This window comes from Lissotriton vulgaris, chromosome 1_1 (assembly GCF_964263255.1).
Source record: "Lissotriton vulgaris chromosome 1_1, aLisVul1.2, whole genome shotgun sequence".
Taxonomy (NCBI): domain Eukaryota; kingdom Metazoa; phylum Chordata; class Amphibia; order Caudata; family Salamandridae; genus Lissotriton; species Lissotriton vulgaris.
The window spans coordinates 1,887,626,832-1,887,644,803 of NC_141685.1; the positions used below are offsets into that span (position 1 = coordinate 1,887,626,832).

The 17,972-nt window shown below is 46.3% G+C and overlaps 1 protein-coding gene across 3 annotated transcripts in view; it reads left to right on the top strand.

Moving 5' to 3' along the window:
• CNTN1 (contactin 1) overlaps positions 1–17,972 on the top strand; it is a 1,059,655-nt gene that overhangs the window by 113,809 nt on the left and 927,874 nt on the right. For 2 of the 3 annotated variants that reach the window (XM_086919467.1, XM_086919469.1), the window contains exon 2: positions 14,004–14,099. The gene's annotated coding sequence lies outside the window, so the exon portion shown is untranslated. Of the gene's footprint in view, positions 1–14,003; positions 14,100–17,972 lie in introns of those variants that run through there. The other variant, XM_086919468.1, reaches the window with a different exon arrangement.

A 17,972-nucleotide genomic window follows, 5' to 3' on the forward strand; every position in this document is an offset into this window, starting at 1 on the left:
CAAGCAGTCAAAAATGAATAGTCATTATCATAGAACATATGCATACCAGTGAAGGGGAAACTTCTGCACTATATAAAAGGCAATTTATAGTTTAGTCATATTCATGTTCATCTTACAAACATGTTCAGGAGATAATTCTTATCACGTTGACCTTTCTTGTGTTTTGAGATATGAGTTACAGCTTGCTTGCAACCTTTTCATAGGCATTGAACGGGAATTGGAAAGTGTAGGTCAGTGTTTCACAAAACAGCTAATGATGTTAAATATTGTATTTCATGAAACTTAGCTGAATGTGTGAAGAAACTACAATGTGATAAATACCTAGTCTACCAAATAGACTGGGCTGAAAAATCACAGATGCCACTTTTATGTATACCGTTTAGACTGGCCTATAGAGCAACCAGGCAGTTCCAGGAGGGCTGGTCAGACATATCAGTATATGGGCTGTTTGTTGGCTAATTGTGAGTCTGTTTTATGGTCTGCTTCTGTTTTTAAATGTTGATTTCTCTGAAATTAAAGCAAACATGACATTCAACAAGCTCAAATACACGCAGTCTTCCATATCTTGCAAAATAATTACACAGCACATCTTTATAAGTTCAAAACTGCCCCAATTTGCAAACATGGGCCACTTCTTCAGCTTTGTAATTCATTAATGAAAATCACATTTACTTTGGTGCCGTATCCTATTTTCTGTCCCTGTCTGACTGCCGAATAAAACATTACACCTGCATGCTTTTCTTTTCCCTGATTTGATGTGGCTAGTGTTGACTGCTAGGCATGCTTACAATGTGTTAAAAGCATTGGGGCAGATTTATGTTGGACTTGCGCCACGTTTGCGTCACGCAACGGCGGCGTAAACGTGGCGCATCCCTGCGACCTATTTACAACTTGACGCATCTAGGCAGATGCGTCACGTTGCAAAGCCCTGCGCCACATGTGGGCCTTCCGGCGCAGGGTGGGCGTTCTGGGGCAGGTGCGCCGCGCAAACGTGGCTGAGTGAAATCTACAAGATTTCACTCAGTCACTTTTAGGCCAATGCTGCGTCAAATCCCTGCGCCTGCTTGAAGCAGGCGTAAGGCTTGACGCACCATTGGACAAATAGGGCACCCCCTAGCCTTACTGGAGCTGCGTCGCCCTTGCGACGCAACTCCAGCAATGCGTCACCTTCACGCACAGATGCGTCACGCATCTGTGTCGGTTTTGCCCCATGGTGCGCCGCATTGTAAATGCCGTGCACCATGGGTGGCAGAGCTGCGGCGCACAATAACTGGCGCATCCTTGGGGATGCGCCAGTTATTGTAAATCTGCCCCAATCTGCTCTAAAACTTAATCGGACTGAAGGCTTCCATCAGAAAAAGTATATCACTGCCTGCAGCCACATATTGTCCCTGAATGAAAGAAAGGAAAAAGAGGCAAGAACCCTGCATTTTAGCGTCTCCATAATGTTCTCATATTTGCCATGGTAATAGCCTTACTGCTGGAATGGTTAATTTGTATAGATCTGCTCTCCTTTAAACTCAGTTTGAACCTAACCTTCTCTGGAGCAGTAGTCCTCTGCCACTAAAAACATGTATTGAACATTCGGAGATTATGACCAGGCTATGGCTATAATAGTAGTTTTGCTGATAGTTTGAGGGCCAGCTTGGCGGCTTGCTTCCAACGCAGGGTCATACTAGCAGGGCCGGACTGGCTGTGGCGGGCACCGGGCAATCCCCTGGTGCGCCACACGGGTGGGGGGCCGGTTTGTGGGGGCCCCTAGGGGACATTTTTGTTACAGGGACGTTTTTTTGCAAAATCGGCCCTGTAACAAAATCGCCTGAACCGGTCCTGGCAAAGAGCTCGGCGACTCCTCCAACCCCCCCCCCCCCCCCCTTCCCCCTAGTGGGGGCGGGGGTGGGGGGTGGGGCGGCCGAGCACTTTGCCAGGGCCGGTTGTGGTTCCCAGTCCGGCCCTGCATACTAGCCTATGGGGCAAACAGGCAGTTTCTGAAAAGCTAGTGTGAGATATCAGTGTCTGGGCCAATTATACGGCTGTTTGTTGGCTTTCTTTAATGATATTCTGGGTTGCTTTTTACTGTTGATTTCTCTAATAATAGTAACGAATATTGCCTGCAGCAAGCTCAAATCCATGAAGTCTGCCATAGTTTCCAAAACACTTCTACATGTTTTTACAAGTTCAAAACTATCCCACACTGCAAACGGGGGTCACAATTTTAGCTTTCTAATTCAGTAATGAGGGATACTTTGTATTTGGGTGTACAGCCTATTTTCTGTCGCAGTCATAACCTGCTCCTCCTAAGTCTCAACTTGCCTATAGTAAGAATACTGGCATCCCATTCAGGAAAATGATCCAGCTCTAGCAAAGAATAATTACTTTATGCAATACTTCTCAACTGAGTCATTCTGATGGCAGTAATTCACCCACTCCATCAAGCCCTGTTTTCTGTAATGGTGTGTGTTAATTGTAGTCTGTCTTTGTCTATTGCCGTTATGCTTAGTAATGTGTTATTGAATGCAGGCACTTATATTCTGAAGGAAAAACATTATACTGTGTAGCATTATTGCTGCCAAACTCCAATTGCTCAGTGAACTGAAAGAAGTTTTTAAACTGAAATGAATGGATAGGCTATATGGTGGACTACTGATGGCCCCAACCTGCCCAGTGTTGTCTTCAATGATGATAACACTGATGCTAAGATGTTATCAGTGATGTCATCAATGTTGTAATAAATTATGTCATTGAAGTTCAAGAGTGATGTAATATGAGCTAACTAAACGACAAGGGTTACAGAGACGTTATTGTTAGGGTCTGATTCCACTTGTACAAAACCAGTGCGATTCAGCAGCTATAGTTATGTGAGCTAGCTATAACATACGTCCCTGCAATCTTTGTGTAGGTCTGTGAGTGGTTGTGAGAGAGTATGAGTGGTTCTGTAAGTGGGTGCATGAGTGTCTGAGTGGTCTGTTAGTGGGTGTCTGAGTTTGAGTGGGTCAATGAGTGGGTGCGTGATTGCCTGAATCGGTCTATCAGTGGCTGTGAGAGTGTGTGAGTGGTACTGTGAGTGGGCAAATGAGTGCCTGGGTGGGTCTGTGAGTGGGCGTGACAGTGACTGAGTGCGTCTGTGAGTGGGTGCACGAGCATCTCAGTGGGTCTATGAGTGTGTGTAAGAGTCTCCTGGGGCCCAGTCAAGACTTAATGGGGAGGTGGACTGCGCGACCCCCTCCTCGGGTCGATTTCAACCCTGGGGATGCCATTCCAGGGGCCTGGCCAAGACTTAATGAAGAGGGGGCCAAGCAGCCCTCCTCGGCCCAGGGATACTCTGGACCTACCTAGGGCTCCCAGTGTGCTTGGATAGAGACCATGGGGGAAGCCTGAATGCTCCTGCGGTCCCTGCCGGCTCCCTGCCTACAGCGGGAGCAGGCATTGCTATCACGTGCAGGGAGCTGCTAAATATTCAAACTTTCATCTGTTTCCCTGCCCGCATGACAGCAGGCTGGGAAGCAGATAAAAACTCCATTCCCAGAATGCGGAGTCAGTATTTGCTTTTGCTTGACAAGAGCTGTCCTCTCTCTCCAATCGAAAGCAAACTGCCATGTCCTATGGTTGGGCACCCCGGGTCATAGCAGGAGCCGGCCTGGGGATTGAGGGTCCCCAAGACCATTAATGGCTATAGAGGGGTACTCTCTTCTTTAATATGCAAGGGCCGGCCCCTGGGTGGTGGTGGCCCCAAAGCCTTATGTGGCCCGAGAGGGGATCCACGTGGCCTCCTTCCAATTTTTAGAGCTATTTGGCCCTTCGGAAGTAGTGGGGCCCGGGGCCAGCAGGGGTCTTAATTAGTATTTATTTAGCACCAGGGAGGTTGTGGTCCTAGGGGCATATTGAAGCACTTTGAGGGGGATCCACCGCCCCCCTTCACTATTCTTAAAAAGCCCCAGGGAGGTGGTGGTCCCCTGTGCTCAATAAGGCCACTGGGGGGAGGTGGTGGTCCCGGGGTTAAAAACAGCCCTAGGAGGAGGGCCATGTGCCTCGCTCCTTTATTTTCTTTAATGTTTGTGCATGCCTCCAGCACCTGGCTCTACCGGAGGCTTTTTTGAAAACAAGCGTGATACCACGCTTGTTTTTTGGGTGTTGCTGGGGATTTGGTACTTTGTTGCAATTTTGTGGCAAAAATGCTTTTTGAGGGCGTGGCCAAGAATGGCGGAGTGAGCGGACATGTCATTCCTCTGCTCCGCTCCCAACGGGCCCAAAGTATTTTCTCCTGCACACCGGGGCTCGAACTTATCAGTGGTGGTCCCAGGTCCTGCTCAGAGGACGTGGCAGTGAGTCCTGGGTCGCGTTGTTCTCCAGCGATGGGCCTCTCTGGGGGTTCTTTGGGCGGCCTGCAGCCTCAGCGCTGTGCGTTGGAGAGTCGGTCCGCGCTCCTGAGGCAAGCCAGAGCTGTGGTGCGGCTGTGCGGCCCCTTCCTTCCTGTCGGAGGACATGGGATTCAAACTGCACCCTGTCCCACAGGGGTGATTGCAGATGGCTTTTGCGTCCTCGCTCTGGTTTTGCAAGGTGACGCGGTGTGAAGTGGAAGTGAGGAGGCGCCCACCCCTGGATCACTGCGGGGCAGTGCCGGGCAGAATCTGCCCGATCCCGCGGGCCTGCTGGACGTAACACCACGGGCCTGCAGTAGTGGTTGGCGCCTTTCAGGACCTCGGGGATTCAGGAAAGTGACCCGTTGTGGCCCCCATTTTGTACTCCTGTGCCCGCGGCCCACGTGAAGCATCACCTCCCTGTTACCATCTCTGGCGGCCTGAGTGAGGCCTTGCTGGGGCCTGCCACATGTTGGGGCACATCCAGGACCTGAGGAGGCCTTCACCCTTGGCGATTCCAGTCCACTTTGCGTCTGGCAGGGGGGTTCCTGTGGCTCTGACAGGAGGGGGCGCTGGCTGGCACCTCTTGTGTGGTAATTTGACCCCTGCTGACATCCTGAGACTGGCGCATGGTCTGCCTGGCAGTGCTGTGGATGGCCAGGTTCATCATTGGAGTGCCATTTTCCCTAGGCAAAGCAGAACCTCTGACTGACCATCACGGTAGCTATTGTGGCAGGGGCGCAGCCTGGTCTTCTTCCTGCTTCTATTGGTATTACGTGTATTTCTCCATAATAAGTACTGTTTGCAGGAACAGCGATGGCCTCCTCCAAAGGTAGGAAGGACAGGTTGGTGCGAGACCTCCTAGTGAAAGCTGCAGGGGGCGCATCGGGCGCTGGTTCAGTGCCGATGGAGGGCAGCCCTGACAGCGCTGTCACCCAGGAATTTCTGGAGTCTCTCTTTGCCTCGCAGTGGGAGGACATTCTAGCTGTCAAGACCAACCTGCAGGCGGATCTTCGAGAGGGCAGGCGCGATGTGGATGTGGTAGGAGAGCGTGTGGCTGTTCTGGAAGACTCCACCACGGCGAGGGATGAGGAGATCCCGGCGCTTCAACAAGAGGTCCTGAGACTGCAGGAACAACAGCTGGACCTCCAGACGTATTCAGAGGACTTGGAGAATCATTCCCGATGGATCAAGATTCGCATCCGAGCGGTCCCTACAGGGGCAGAGGGCGAGGATATTGTGGCATATGTACAGGGCCTCTTCTGCAGGATCTTGGGATCTTCCTCAGGTTCCACTGTTAATATAGATCAATGCCATCGGGTTGGCCCTCCCGGTCAGTCAAATCGCCCTCCTGCTGACATTTTGATTTGCATTCATAACTTCACAGTGAAGTAGGAGACCCTCAGAGCGGCACGTGCCACGCAACCTCTCTGCATCAGGGACCATACACCGCAGCTATTTCAGGATTTGGCAGCTAGCACGCTCTGGAAGAGGAAGGATTTTCGCCCAATCCCAACTCATCGGCGCTCATAGAACATTTCTTATGTTTGGGGCCATCCTTTTCACCTTATGTTCTGGCTTGAAGGGAAGCTCATACAGGTCTCTTCTATTTCTGAAGCCTGCAGAGCGTTGAGGTTGTCCCCCCACGACCTGCCATCCTCTCCGGATGCTGCGGTGCAGGGCTCACAAAGATCTTGTTGTGGCGGTCCCCGGAACGCCAGACCGCAGGCCATCTTGCCCTGACCCGGCCACTATCCTCATGGAACACTCTGCTGTCATTCGAACCCTGACGGGCACAGATGGGGATTCACCAGACACGTATGACTGAGGGTAATGTGCTTGGTAGTTTATACAATTTTGTGGGCCTGGTGGGGGCGGCACGGGATGTTTTTGTTCCTCGGGTGGAGATGATTCTCACTTCCTTGGCAGTCTCCTTGGAATACTGCCTAACATCCTTGTTGGACTCCATGCTGTTTAGTTCTTTGGAGGGTTTGTTTGTTTTGCTGATTTCGGGGTGGGTGGGTCCTCCCTATGGTGAGCTTTTTAATCATGTACGCTGTGCTCTGTCTTACTTACCTGCAGTTATTCACTCTGTTCTTGCAGTCCTCCACTCATTATTGGGTCTCCTTGGCCTTGCCTGTAGATCCTACTGGTCCTTTCCCTGTTGATGTCAGTCCAGATTGTTAGTTATAATGTCAAGGGCCTTAATAATCTCCTGAAGAGGCGGCCTGTGCTGTCTTTACTTGAGAACACGTGAGGAGATGTGTGAATCCTCCAAGAAACCCACCTCCTCCATTGCGACACACATAGCATGCAACACAGGGCGTTCCCGGTGCAATTTTGGTCCTCTAAGAAACGGAAGACGGAGGGGTTGCCATCTTGCTCTCCAAGCATTTCAGAAGCTCGGTCGTGGGTACAGTTGCAGAGATTCTGGGACGCTTGCTTGCAGTACGCCTCCGTGTAGGGTGCACCAATATTACTCTAGCTTCCCTTTATTCTCCCAATGAATACCAGAAAGAATTCCTGCTGAACGCGCTGGCCGAAGTGTTGCGTACACCTAACTCTCTGGTGGTGATAGGAGGGGACCTCAACTTGGTTATGGATGCGCAGTTGGATCGTTCTTGCTTGAGGTCAGGCGGAGCTGGGGCTATATGAGGGGCGGGGAGGGCTTGTTTGGATGAATGTGGGCTTAGAGATGCTTGGCGATGTCTGCACCCTGATGAAAGGGACTACACGTTCTACTTCGTGGCTCATAAGACATGTGCTAGGCTGGATCATTTTCTTGGCACTCGAGCGGTATGGAATCGCATTCAGACCGCTTCTATAGAAGCTCGTTCCCTTTCGGATCATGATCACATCTCCCTCACACTTCGTCTTCCGCACTCACAGTTGTCCTCCCCTCGTTGGCGTTTACAGGACTCACTTCTGAGATCCCCGTCTGTGGTGGAGGGTCTCTGTAGTACTCTGATGTATTATCTGTAGCTCAACGACAATAGCTCTTCTGGATTAAGCGAGTTGCACGGGGGGCTCTTAACTCTAGGGCGACCTACGATAACAGCATTATACGGGAGAAACGTCAAGAACTCGAGGGCCGGGTAAGGGAACTTGAAACCATCCACAAGCGCACGGGTGCCCATCGTATCTGGCGCCAGTTAGAGAGGGAGCGACACCAGCTGAGGTGCTTGGACCTGGATAGGGCCAAATATGCGGTACTACGACTGAAACAAAAGTACTATGTCGGTTCTAATAGGGTAGGCTGCATGCTGGCACACTGTCTCCATTGTCAGCAGCAGACTCAGGCCGTGAAGGTGATCCGAGACGCCCATGGGTTGGAGGTGGCGGAGGATCGTGCTATAGCGGCTGCCTTCCGGGCTTTCTTTGTGGGGCTATACTCCGCCGGATCCCCAGGCCTTCTTGATCCTCTTCAGTACTTACGGGGTGCAGTGTCACCCCCCCTCCCGGACCTGGATGCGGAGGGGCTGGAGGCTCCCATCCGAATTGAAGAGGTGGTATCAGCCATAGCTGGGTTGAAACCTCTGAAAGCGCCATGCCCTTTTTTATAAAACATTTTGTAAGGAGTTGGCCCAAGTGCTTACCCGCTTGTTCAACTCTTTTTTGGACATGGACACTCTCTTGACCTCTATGCTACAAGCCACGATCTCTGCTATCCCCAAATCAATGAAAGATCCAGGGCTTTGCAGTTCCTACCGCCCTAGTTCCTTGCTAAATATTGAAGCAAAATTATTTTCCAACATTTTAGCTCATAGGCTCAACCCTCTTATGCCTGGCTTGATAGACCCGGACCAGTCAGGCTTCATTCCGGGGTGGCAATGTGGGGATAATGGAAAGAGGATCTGCCATTTAATTGATAAGGTACACCAGCCGAGGGAAGAGGCACTACTGCTGGCAGTAGACGCAGAGAAAGCCTTCGATCGTGTGCATTGGCCGTATCTATGTGCTACACTAGAACGTTTTGGTGTAGGTCCCAGATTCCGTAAATGGGTGGCTAGTATCTATAATGCCCCTTCCGCGCAAGTGAGGCTTAATGGCACACTTTCCGAAAGCTTTAGGGTGGAGAGGGGCACCAGACAGGGTTGTCCACTGTCCCCCTTGCTTTTTGCTTTATATATGGATCCCTTTGATCAGCGGCTTATGGGTCAATTCGCAAGCGCAGGGAATTCCATTTGGTGCCGAGTGCCATCTTATCTGCCTCTATGCCGATGATATTATTTTTTCATTGGCACATCCCCAGACTTCCTTGCCGGCAGTCGTCTCAGCCCTGCAGGCCTATAGCCAGGTCTCTGGGTTTAAAATGAACCTATAGAAATCGCAGGTCCTGAATCTCACCATGGGGTCCTCTGTGGTAGTGGACTTGCAAGCCCACTTTGATTTTGACTGGGTGACGGGAGGCCTTACCTATCGTGGATTCACTATGCACTCTAGCTTGGATAGGACAGCGGAAAGAACTTACTCCTCCCTACTCTCTCACATTAAGAAAGACCTTACTCACTGGACACGGCTACCCCTGTCTTGGCTCGGCAGATCAGCTGCCAGAAAAAATTAATGTCTTACCTCGAGCTCTCTATGTTTTTCAGACTCTTCCCTTACAGCCCCCATCACATGCACTGACGCGTATCCAGACTGAGATTGAGCGCTTTATCTGGGGTCCCCTTTCACCCAGGCTGCAGAAAACCTTACTTTGACGCCCTAAGAAGGATGGGGGGGTTGGCCTTACCTAATCTAATTCATTATTACCAAGCTTCGATTTTGCGATACCTTGTCGAGTGGAACCGTCTCATGACAGAGAAGCAATGGGTATTTATGGATCAGTCAGTAGCGAGTAGGCATATCTGGTGGGAATGTTGGTTACCCAGATCAGTGCGAGCATGGGGTCTTTACTCCTCACCTGTTACTCGCCCTACCATGTTGGCATGGGATGCGGTGTCTCAGCTTGCACATCTTACCACTTTCCCCTCCCCATGTCCCCCATCTTTTCGAATCCCGATTTTCCTCCGGGCATGGACACGGGCGTTGGCTCACATTGGGTAGAGGGAGGATGTAAGCGAGTGGGGCAGCTGTTTGACTTGCATGGCCTTATCCTTTTTCAGGAACTCCGAGAGGACTATCACTTAACTGTCTCAGATGGCTTCCTCCACGCCCAGATGTGCCACATGGCTTTGGGCCCCCTGGTGCGGCCTCTGGTCAGCAGGCCGGTGTTTCCATTTGAGAAGTGGCTTTTCCAGATGAAGGACGACCGTAGGCTTATTTCAGAATTCTACGCCTTTCTCAGGCATGGGACACAGGGATTCTGTTCTGCTGGACAGAAGCGGTGGGAGGTAGAGCTTGGCAGCCCCTTGACAGATAAGGAGTGGGAGGACATTTTCTATAGATCGCATCATTTTGCACACTCAATGGGGCACATAGAAACTGCATACAAAATAGTTTCCTATTGGTACCACACCCCGGCCCGGCTTGCCAAGTGGAACTCCTAGACTGATGGCCTCTGCTGGCGTGGCTGTGGGAGCCCTGGGACACTTTTTCACTTAATTTGGAACTGCAGAAAAATAACACGGTATTTGGACACCATCCTTGATGAGATTGATCAGGCCATTGAAGCTACTATTCTGAGGTTTCCTGCTTACACCATACTAGGCCTTACCAATGCTTTGACTTTCCCCTTGCGTTCACTTAAAGGTAAGCAGATCACCCGTGGCTTTAAATGCTGCTCACCGGGTTATCCTGTCGGCCTGGAAGACTGACAGGTTCCTCGACCGTTTCCATTGGCTGCTCCAGTTGTTGTCCCTTTTGGGTATGGAGCACTTATCCATGACCCTTCTAGGGGACACATCTGAATATTCTAAGATCTGGTCTCCTTTCATAGCTATTTTGTCTTTTGAATTTCTGGAACTAACTTGTCCTACCTATTTACGCTTGCTGAAATTGATTCCTGAGGATGGGGTATCAGAGCAGGATAGCCGACCCTAACGTATCTGTCCTTTGGTTCGGGGGGTCTTTTCTTCTCTTTACGGGCTCATGTGGGTAGGATTTAGCTTACGGGTGGCTCACCATGGGGGAGGGAGGGTGGGGTGGGGGGCCTAGGTATGGATGTTTCTCCTTTTCCCCTTTGGTTGTATTTTACCCTTAATGGTAGTCCTGCTCGCTTTAAAAGCGCTACAGAGTGTTTTATTGGCACCTTTAGGTAGGCATGGGTGGTGCCTTGGATCGGACATGGTTTTTATCTTTACGATTTTCTGCTTGTCTTTTTTTTCAAGTCTCACGCAGCCGGCCCAAGTTGGGTTGTAGGCGACATGCTGTGTTTTATGATGGACCAGGTACTATGCCCTCTTTGGCATGTTTGCTACTTCGCCGGCCCATAGGGTTGTAGGAGTTATCGCTTTATATGATATTTGTCATGTGTACTGACAATAAAAAACGATTTAATTCTAAAAATACTTTTTGAGGACTAGTAACCCTGCGAAGTGACCAAAATCAATATTGCGCTACGCAAAGTTCCGCAAGTGGTGGAGTGCGTTACGTCACGCTGTTCCAGATTATTTTTAGGGCCGGGTGCTTGTCCCGCTGTGAACGGCACAACGTGCCGCGTAAGAGGGCGTTGCTTCCTTCTGCCGCTTGGGTCGATATTCTACGGAAGCTTCCTCAACACAAATGGAAAGTTTCTCAAAGGGTGCGGTAGCGACCATCCGCAACCGCCCCCATTGAGAAATCTCTTTGGGACGTTATCTGGAGCAAGATTTTCCACCCTCTGGCTTGCCAACCTAATTTTGGCAAGCGAGAAAAAACTCTGCGCTGTACACAGAGTGTGAAAAACTCTGCAAACTCCGTGAACGGAGCGGAATGTCACAAACAGGCCTACCTAGTACCAGTGCTAGGGGGTCAGGGTATTCCTACCCTGCCACCTTTTATATTTTTCTAACTTTGTTTTGGCTGCAAACACTTCCTGGTTTAAGTGTTGGCAGAAAGTCAGATTTAATCACGGGAACTGTCGGGGCTCAGAAGATCCGTGTCCCTAGATATCCATATTTGGTTTTCTTTTAATATCTTGAAAACTACTAAAATTATTTACACCAATTCACAAATAGGTCCCAATCAAGGACCAAGAGCTACCTTTCTGCCAAATTTGGTGTTATTAGGTTCAGAAATTCGGGCTGTGGTCGTGTCTAAACTCCCTATGGTACATTGCAAATGTGTTCTGGACCCCCTTTTTTCTCAGTCTCTGCTTGATGAACCACCCCGAATCGTTCAACACAGCACTTGAACTGCCGGTCATACTAATTGTGAAAATTTCGTGAAGATTAGTCAAACAGCACCAAAATTAATGGTAAAACAAAAAAACTCTGTTGTATGGAAACTAGGTCCTAACTATAACTACCTACTGACAACTGCCAGTAGGTAATATGTATATTACCTGCTGGCAGTTGTCAGTAGGTAATATGTATATTACCTACTGGCATTTGTCAGTAATGGAGCGTAAGTAATCTTTTTAATTGTAGCAGACCCATTTCAGCTAAAATACCTTCTTCAGTGCTTTCCAATTAAAAATGCAAATGGCACACAACTCTTGATCTTTAAAATGTCACAACCGTTGCTCTCATTGGAGGATTTCCCTTAATGACTAGCAACGAAGGACTAAAGTGAAAAAACAAGTAAAAAAATTGTACGGTGCCTTATCAGGCCAAAAAAAGATAATTCAAAATTATTGATCCAAAATAATGAAACGCAACCATGGTGAGAAGATATGGGAAACATATTTGAATGCTTCCTGAATTCAAAGTACTTTTTGATGTATGAATTCCAGTATTACAGTGATTCAGTCGTGCTTTTCAGAAATGGCCAACTTACAGCAAAGGTGCATTAGTTAACACACAAATTTGCAGAACATACATTCTTCTCTAAGGTGAACTTTTGGTATTATTGGCAGATACGTTAATTATTATTTCCATATTCAATGATACTTTATTATCCTCTCCACATCTAAGGAAACACCACTCAAACTGGTTGTCTTTCTATTACCCACCACTGGAGTGAGCTTGCTAATGAGAATACCTGCTTCAAATTCCCCCTTTCTACTGTCTATTGTCTGTGACAGGGGAGTTAGATATCAGACGGCCTAGTCTAAGTGAACTAAATGTGATCTTCCCCCGCTTTTTATTTAAGTGCATCTCCCAAGTACAGCTTTAGTGGTACCTGGAAATGGCAGCTTCTGTAATCCTGTTTTCTCCTCTTGCTGATGGTGAGCCACAGTAGAGGTTATTGAGCCAAGCAACCCAATTTTGCCTTCTGGTTGAGTATCAATTATGCTTTACGTCACACCTTTTGGCACTTTTACGTCACACCTTTTGGCACTGTTGTGAGCTGGAAAGGAATCTAATTACAGGTACTACTGGAGGGTCGTGGACTGACTTAAATAAGGTTCAAACTTGTCCCTGTGAAAGCAGAACATGCTCAACTTTCTACAATTGATTTTTGTGGCGTTTGTACTAAAATTCGTAAGTTTTAAAAAAATGTTCATTGCATAGTACAATGTTGCAAGAATTAAACTGCTATGTCTTTGTGTACCCCAAATTATACAAGCATGCTTTTAAATAATAGGGCAAACTTCTCAAAGGGAATTTGTCATATGCCAATGCAGTGATGGCACTTTGCTGACCCTGCTACTACAGAAATATGTTAGTAAGCCCAACTTTCATCTTTCACTTTTAAACATTATGCATCTTGGCTGTGCAGGTTCTATGATACACTTTACTATTTACTTAATTTCAGAGGGGGTTTACATATTACCAAACTGTTTAGACTGCAGCAGTGACTAGTTTTAAAATCCCAAAGATGGATGGAGCACATCCCCCTATTGACTTTTTACATTTATGCCACCTGTGCAGGAATTGCAAAGCTTTACCATGAACATACCTGACAGTTAAATATGTCAGTAATTCGTGTCCAATAAAGTGTCATGTTTTGGGCCAAGGGCACGTAATGAGTTATTGTGCAGCTGACTCTCAATGCGCAGAATTCCAAATAAGTCAGCCAAAGGTGCCAATATAACAACAAAAAACGGATGTATGTATGTATGTGTCTGTGGGTGGGGGTCTATGTACCCCGTACAGAGGCAGTCCAAGCTGTGACCTGGGGCAGTGCATCCAACAGGAGCCATGATACTGACGGACAGATGCTCCCCGATGAAGGGCGGTGGCCCGAAATGTATTTGAGCGGGATTCAATAATTTGTATCTTTGAACTTGGAATGTTTTTGAAATTCTTCTACAAATGGATATGAAATGAATATCAATTTTGGAAAGCAATTAAATACAAACTGAAACGCAGTTACTATTCTCTTAGTGAATTGTTTGGAAGAATACACCAGATTGAGTGCCTTAGGGATGTCATCAATGGCTCATTGATCACACTTGATTTGGATTGTCAATTACTCGCCCGAGGGTGATGGGCGACCCCTAAGAGCACCCAAAAAGTATTTACTTTTCTCCTGATATATTATCAACAGCTGTGCACGGTTCTACATACTTTATACGAGCCTATGAAAAGACCATTTTTCTGCAATGTGATTTATTGTGCTAGTTCTTAATTGATTTGACTTTTAATTAGTTCAATGTATCTTGTGTTTACTTTTTAGATAAGGTGCGATGGACAACGTTGACAACACTGTAAACTGAAATCTTCCATTTATCCAGACATATTGTACACTTGAGCGGCAGCAGGACCTTGCCAGGTAACCCACCAAGGCAATCTGCATTTTTTAGTTTGCTGAGAATCTTGTAAGAGCTATTGAACAATTGCGCACTTATTAGGGACTGATGACAGAAAGCAGTCTTTTTGACAGCTTCTTCTTATGAGTAAAGTTACAAGACGATTACATCTTTGAGGGAATTTGAAAGAGGCATGAACAGTAGTGCCAAATGAACTTTCAATTTATTTAAGACATCCTAATTATTTATGCAGATGTGAAATACATCCTTCATGGTGGTGGAATGATGCTTTATACACCAGAAAGAGGGAAAATAAGCAACTTAAGTTCAAAAATGGAGAGGATACATTAGCTAAATTAGCCAAAGATGAATGAACAAATCACAAAATAGAACATTAAGATACCCTAAAAACAGAACTCTGAATCCCTTTATATAAATGTATTACATCTGCTGACATCGCGCTATGATAGTACTTGAAATCCAATTATTGTATAACATCTAATAGTTCAATTAGAGGTCTTTATCACAGATACACATAATTTTATAGGAGCTAATGCCAACAGAATATGAAATGTATAACCCTGTCATTATTTTATTAGATTTACTAGGTTCTATTTTAGACTTGGGGTTACTTAAGGTTAAAGCAAAGGTTTTAACTTGAAATAAAAACATAACATTTAGCTATCTACAGTTGCAAAGTAGACAAGTACAGTTTTCAATGCAAGGAATCATTCCACAACTTATTGCTACAAAAAAGAAAGAGTTCTGGATATCTTTTGGATGCATATTAATAATGTGGACATTTAAAAATATCCAAAAGTACTCACACACAACCTTATTGATGGGGTTTGTATCATGAGACCTCGGTATATTAATATTTCAAAATTCAATTACTGCAAATAGATCATAACTGTATTTTAGAAACTATGAGTAACCAGGGAATTAATGCAAGATGCTGTGTAACGGGAAAAATCAATCATGGTGGTTGTGAAAAAGGAGTTGACAGAGTTGGTGTTCGAGAGCCTAGTGTGACAGCTGAATTTGGACGTGGGATATTAAAGGAGTTGGCTCTTATGTGACACAATAATTTACTTTTGAAGAGATATACGGAGTGTTTAATTGAGGTGAGTCACTTGTGGGAATCCTAATAAAAGACGCAGTCCCTTTGTAGAGATCTATGGACTTCTTAGTAAGGAGAGGAAAAGACATGGACATATTAAGATAGTTGTGTATGGTTGACTGAAAGTTCTGCACATGACTCTATTGCAAACATGAATCCACCCTATGTGGATGTGAAGAGAAGGTGGGGTGATTCATAGATGGTTAAGTAGAGTGTTAGCAAAATACATTGTCGTCCTATTTAATCAGCCAGTATAGAAAAACGTAGTCAACACATGGCTTTTTCATGCTGTTATCTCATTCCCTGGACCTTTAAGCAGAAAAGCCTCATCCTTGCTCTTAAAATATAATTTGCAAAAAGGTAAATGTTTGACCATAATTCATGCCTGTTTAATCATGATATATCTGGAATTGTCTCTAGGGTTGATAATATGAATAAACTTGTTTTGATTAAGAACAATTATGATTATGCCTCTATATGTTAATTATGTTTATTTGCATAGTTGCTGTAGCCAGTCCAGCAGGCTCCCTCTGCCTGGTCTCACGTTTGTATGTTTCCTTAAGATCAGGATTTATTTTAACTGATATGCCCCAGATAACTATAGCTCATACCACTGCCATGCACAGTTGTCTCATCAAAAATCTAATTACAAATGTTGCAGTGATATTATCAATGATGTCAGTGAACATGTCACATGTGATTTAATATCTGAGGTCATTAGCAGTGTATGGTGAGGGTACAAGGTATAGTTACCTTAGACCATGAGGTATAGTTACTTGAGATAATGATAATTGGATAATTTCAGTTGTTTTGTTCATTTATAACACTATGTTTTAATTGGCATTTTCACACAACGGTGAAGTTCCTTTAACCTGTAGTGTTTTCAGAAAATTTCTAGGTTTTTTTGTGAAAAACGCCAACCTCACATCAACATATGTCTGCTCCAACCCAGCTGGAGCTTTTTTTAATGATCCCACAGTGTGGAAGCAGACTTGTGTTTCCCTGCCCGCACCGTCACAGGTACGAAAACTATAATGTCCTAGGGATGGCTCTCCGGGACACAGTGAGTGAGCTTGCCCGGGGGATAGTGTGTCTGGAGCCTTTCAGGGCTTGGGCAGAGAGGTAAGGTGCTCCCCACACCTTTAATTTAAGGTCGGCCTCAGCGATTGGATCTACAAGGCCTGTTAAGACTCCACGAAAGTGGCTGCACGTACCGTTCCCTTTTAATTGAAGTTTGGCCCCATAGGATAGGGTCTCCTAGAGGCTTGGGAATGGGGACCATGCACCCCTACGCTAAATATTTACAGCAGATGGTAAGTATCCTGAGTCATTAAATCCATGCCCCAAGGAGAGCTTGTCATATGCTTTAAGCACTCCTAGCTAGAGCTCTGTGCCCTACAGCTGGAGTGCAAGGCCCTCTTGTACTTGTTTTTATGATTGCATTTTGTGGGCTGAAAAATGTTAAAAGAAAGGCATGTTTATTTATTTAAAAAGTTTTCTATAGCACGAACAAGACCAAGAAGGGTATCAGAGCGCTTCAGAGTAAAGGAGGGGGGAACAAAGTAAGGGGACATTGAAGAGATGGTAATAGAGGGTAACATAATGAGCTACTAATATTGTACAAGGATGCGAGCAAACATTACTTAATAAGGTAAGGTATAGAATCATAGGCGTTACAATTGTTAGGCAAAACAACAACAGCAAGAAAGGACATTACGCAAAGAGTCGGACCATTAACAATTAAGGCAGGAGCTTGTTCATTAGGATTGTTTTTACTTCACGTTTGAAAGCAGCGTGTAGTGGATTCTGCAAATTTCCAGTGAGAGAGCGTTCCAGATCTAGGTGCCATGCCAGAGAAGGCTCTGAGCCTCGTTTTCTTTTTGCGACAGGTCTGAGGTTTCAGTAGTAGAGAATTTGAACTTCTTGAGGGTCTGTCCCATCCTGATAATTCCAGTTTTTGAGCCAGGTAGCCAGGGGTTTTGAAGTGGAGGGTTTTGTGCATCAGACATGCAATCTTTATTTGTATTCTTGCTTTGTAGGGTAACCACTTTAGAAGTCTTAAGGCTGGGGATATGTGCTCATTTCTTTTTGTACAGGAGACGAGTCTGGCAGCGGCATTCGACGAGGACCTGAGCAGGGCCAAGATATAGTTTGGGGAGGCCAAAGAGCGTCGCGCTCCCACAGTCTAGCCTTCGTAGGACATGTGCTTGTACCACCTGCGTGAAGTCCTCTTGAGGAAGGAATGGTTTTAGATTTCTAAGAATCCTCATTTGGTGGTTCACACCCTTGCAAGTCCCAATAATATTTTTCTTCATGTTCAAGTGTAAGTTTAGGGTGATCCCCAGAGATTTAGCTGAGTCGATGATAACCGGGGGGCAGTTGAAGGTCGAGAGGTGTTTCATCCAGAGGTATATCTTGGGGGTGTGCTTAGGATGGGAAATCATAAGGAATTCTGTTTCGGCGGTGTTCAGCAGGAGGTGGTTTTCAGTTAACCAGTTTTGGGTAAACAACAAGGAGGAGCTGAGTGAGATGAAATCTTTGCAAGAATTGATTTTAAGATAAAGTTGCGGGTCATCCGCATACATATGGAAAAGAATGTTCATGGATGATAGAGCGTTTGCTAGTGGTTCAAGGAAAACATTAAAAAGTATAGGAGAAAGGGCAGATCCTTGCGGGGCCCCCATGGAGACTGCAGCCGGATGGGATAAGGTATGATTCACCTTAACTCTTTTGGATGTATTATGCAGGAAGGAAGAGCACCATTGCAGTACCAAGC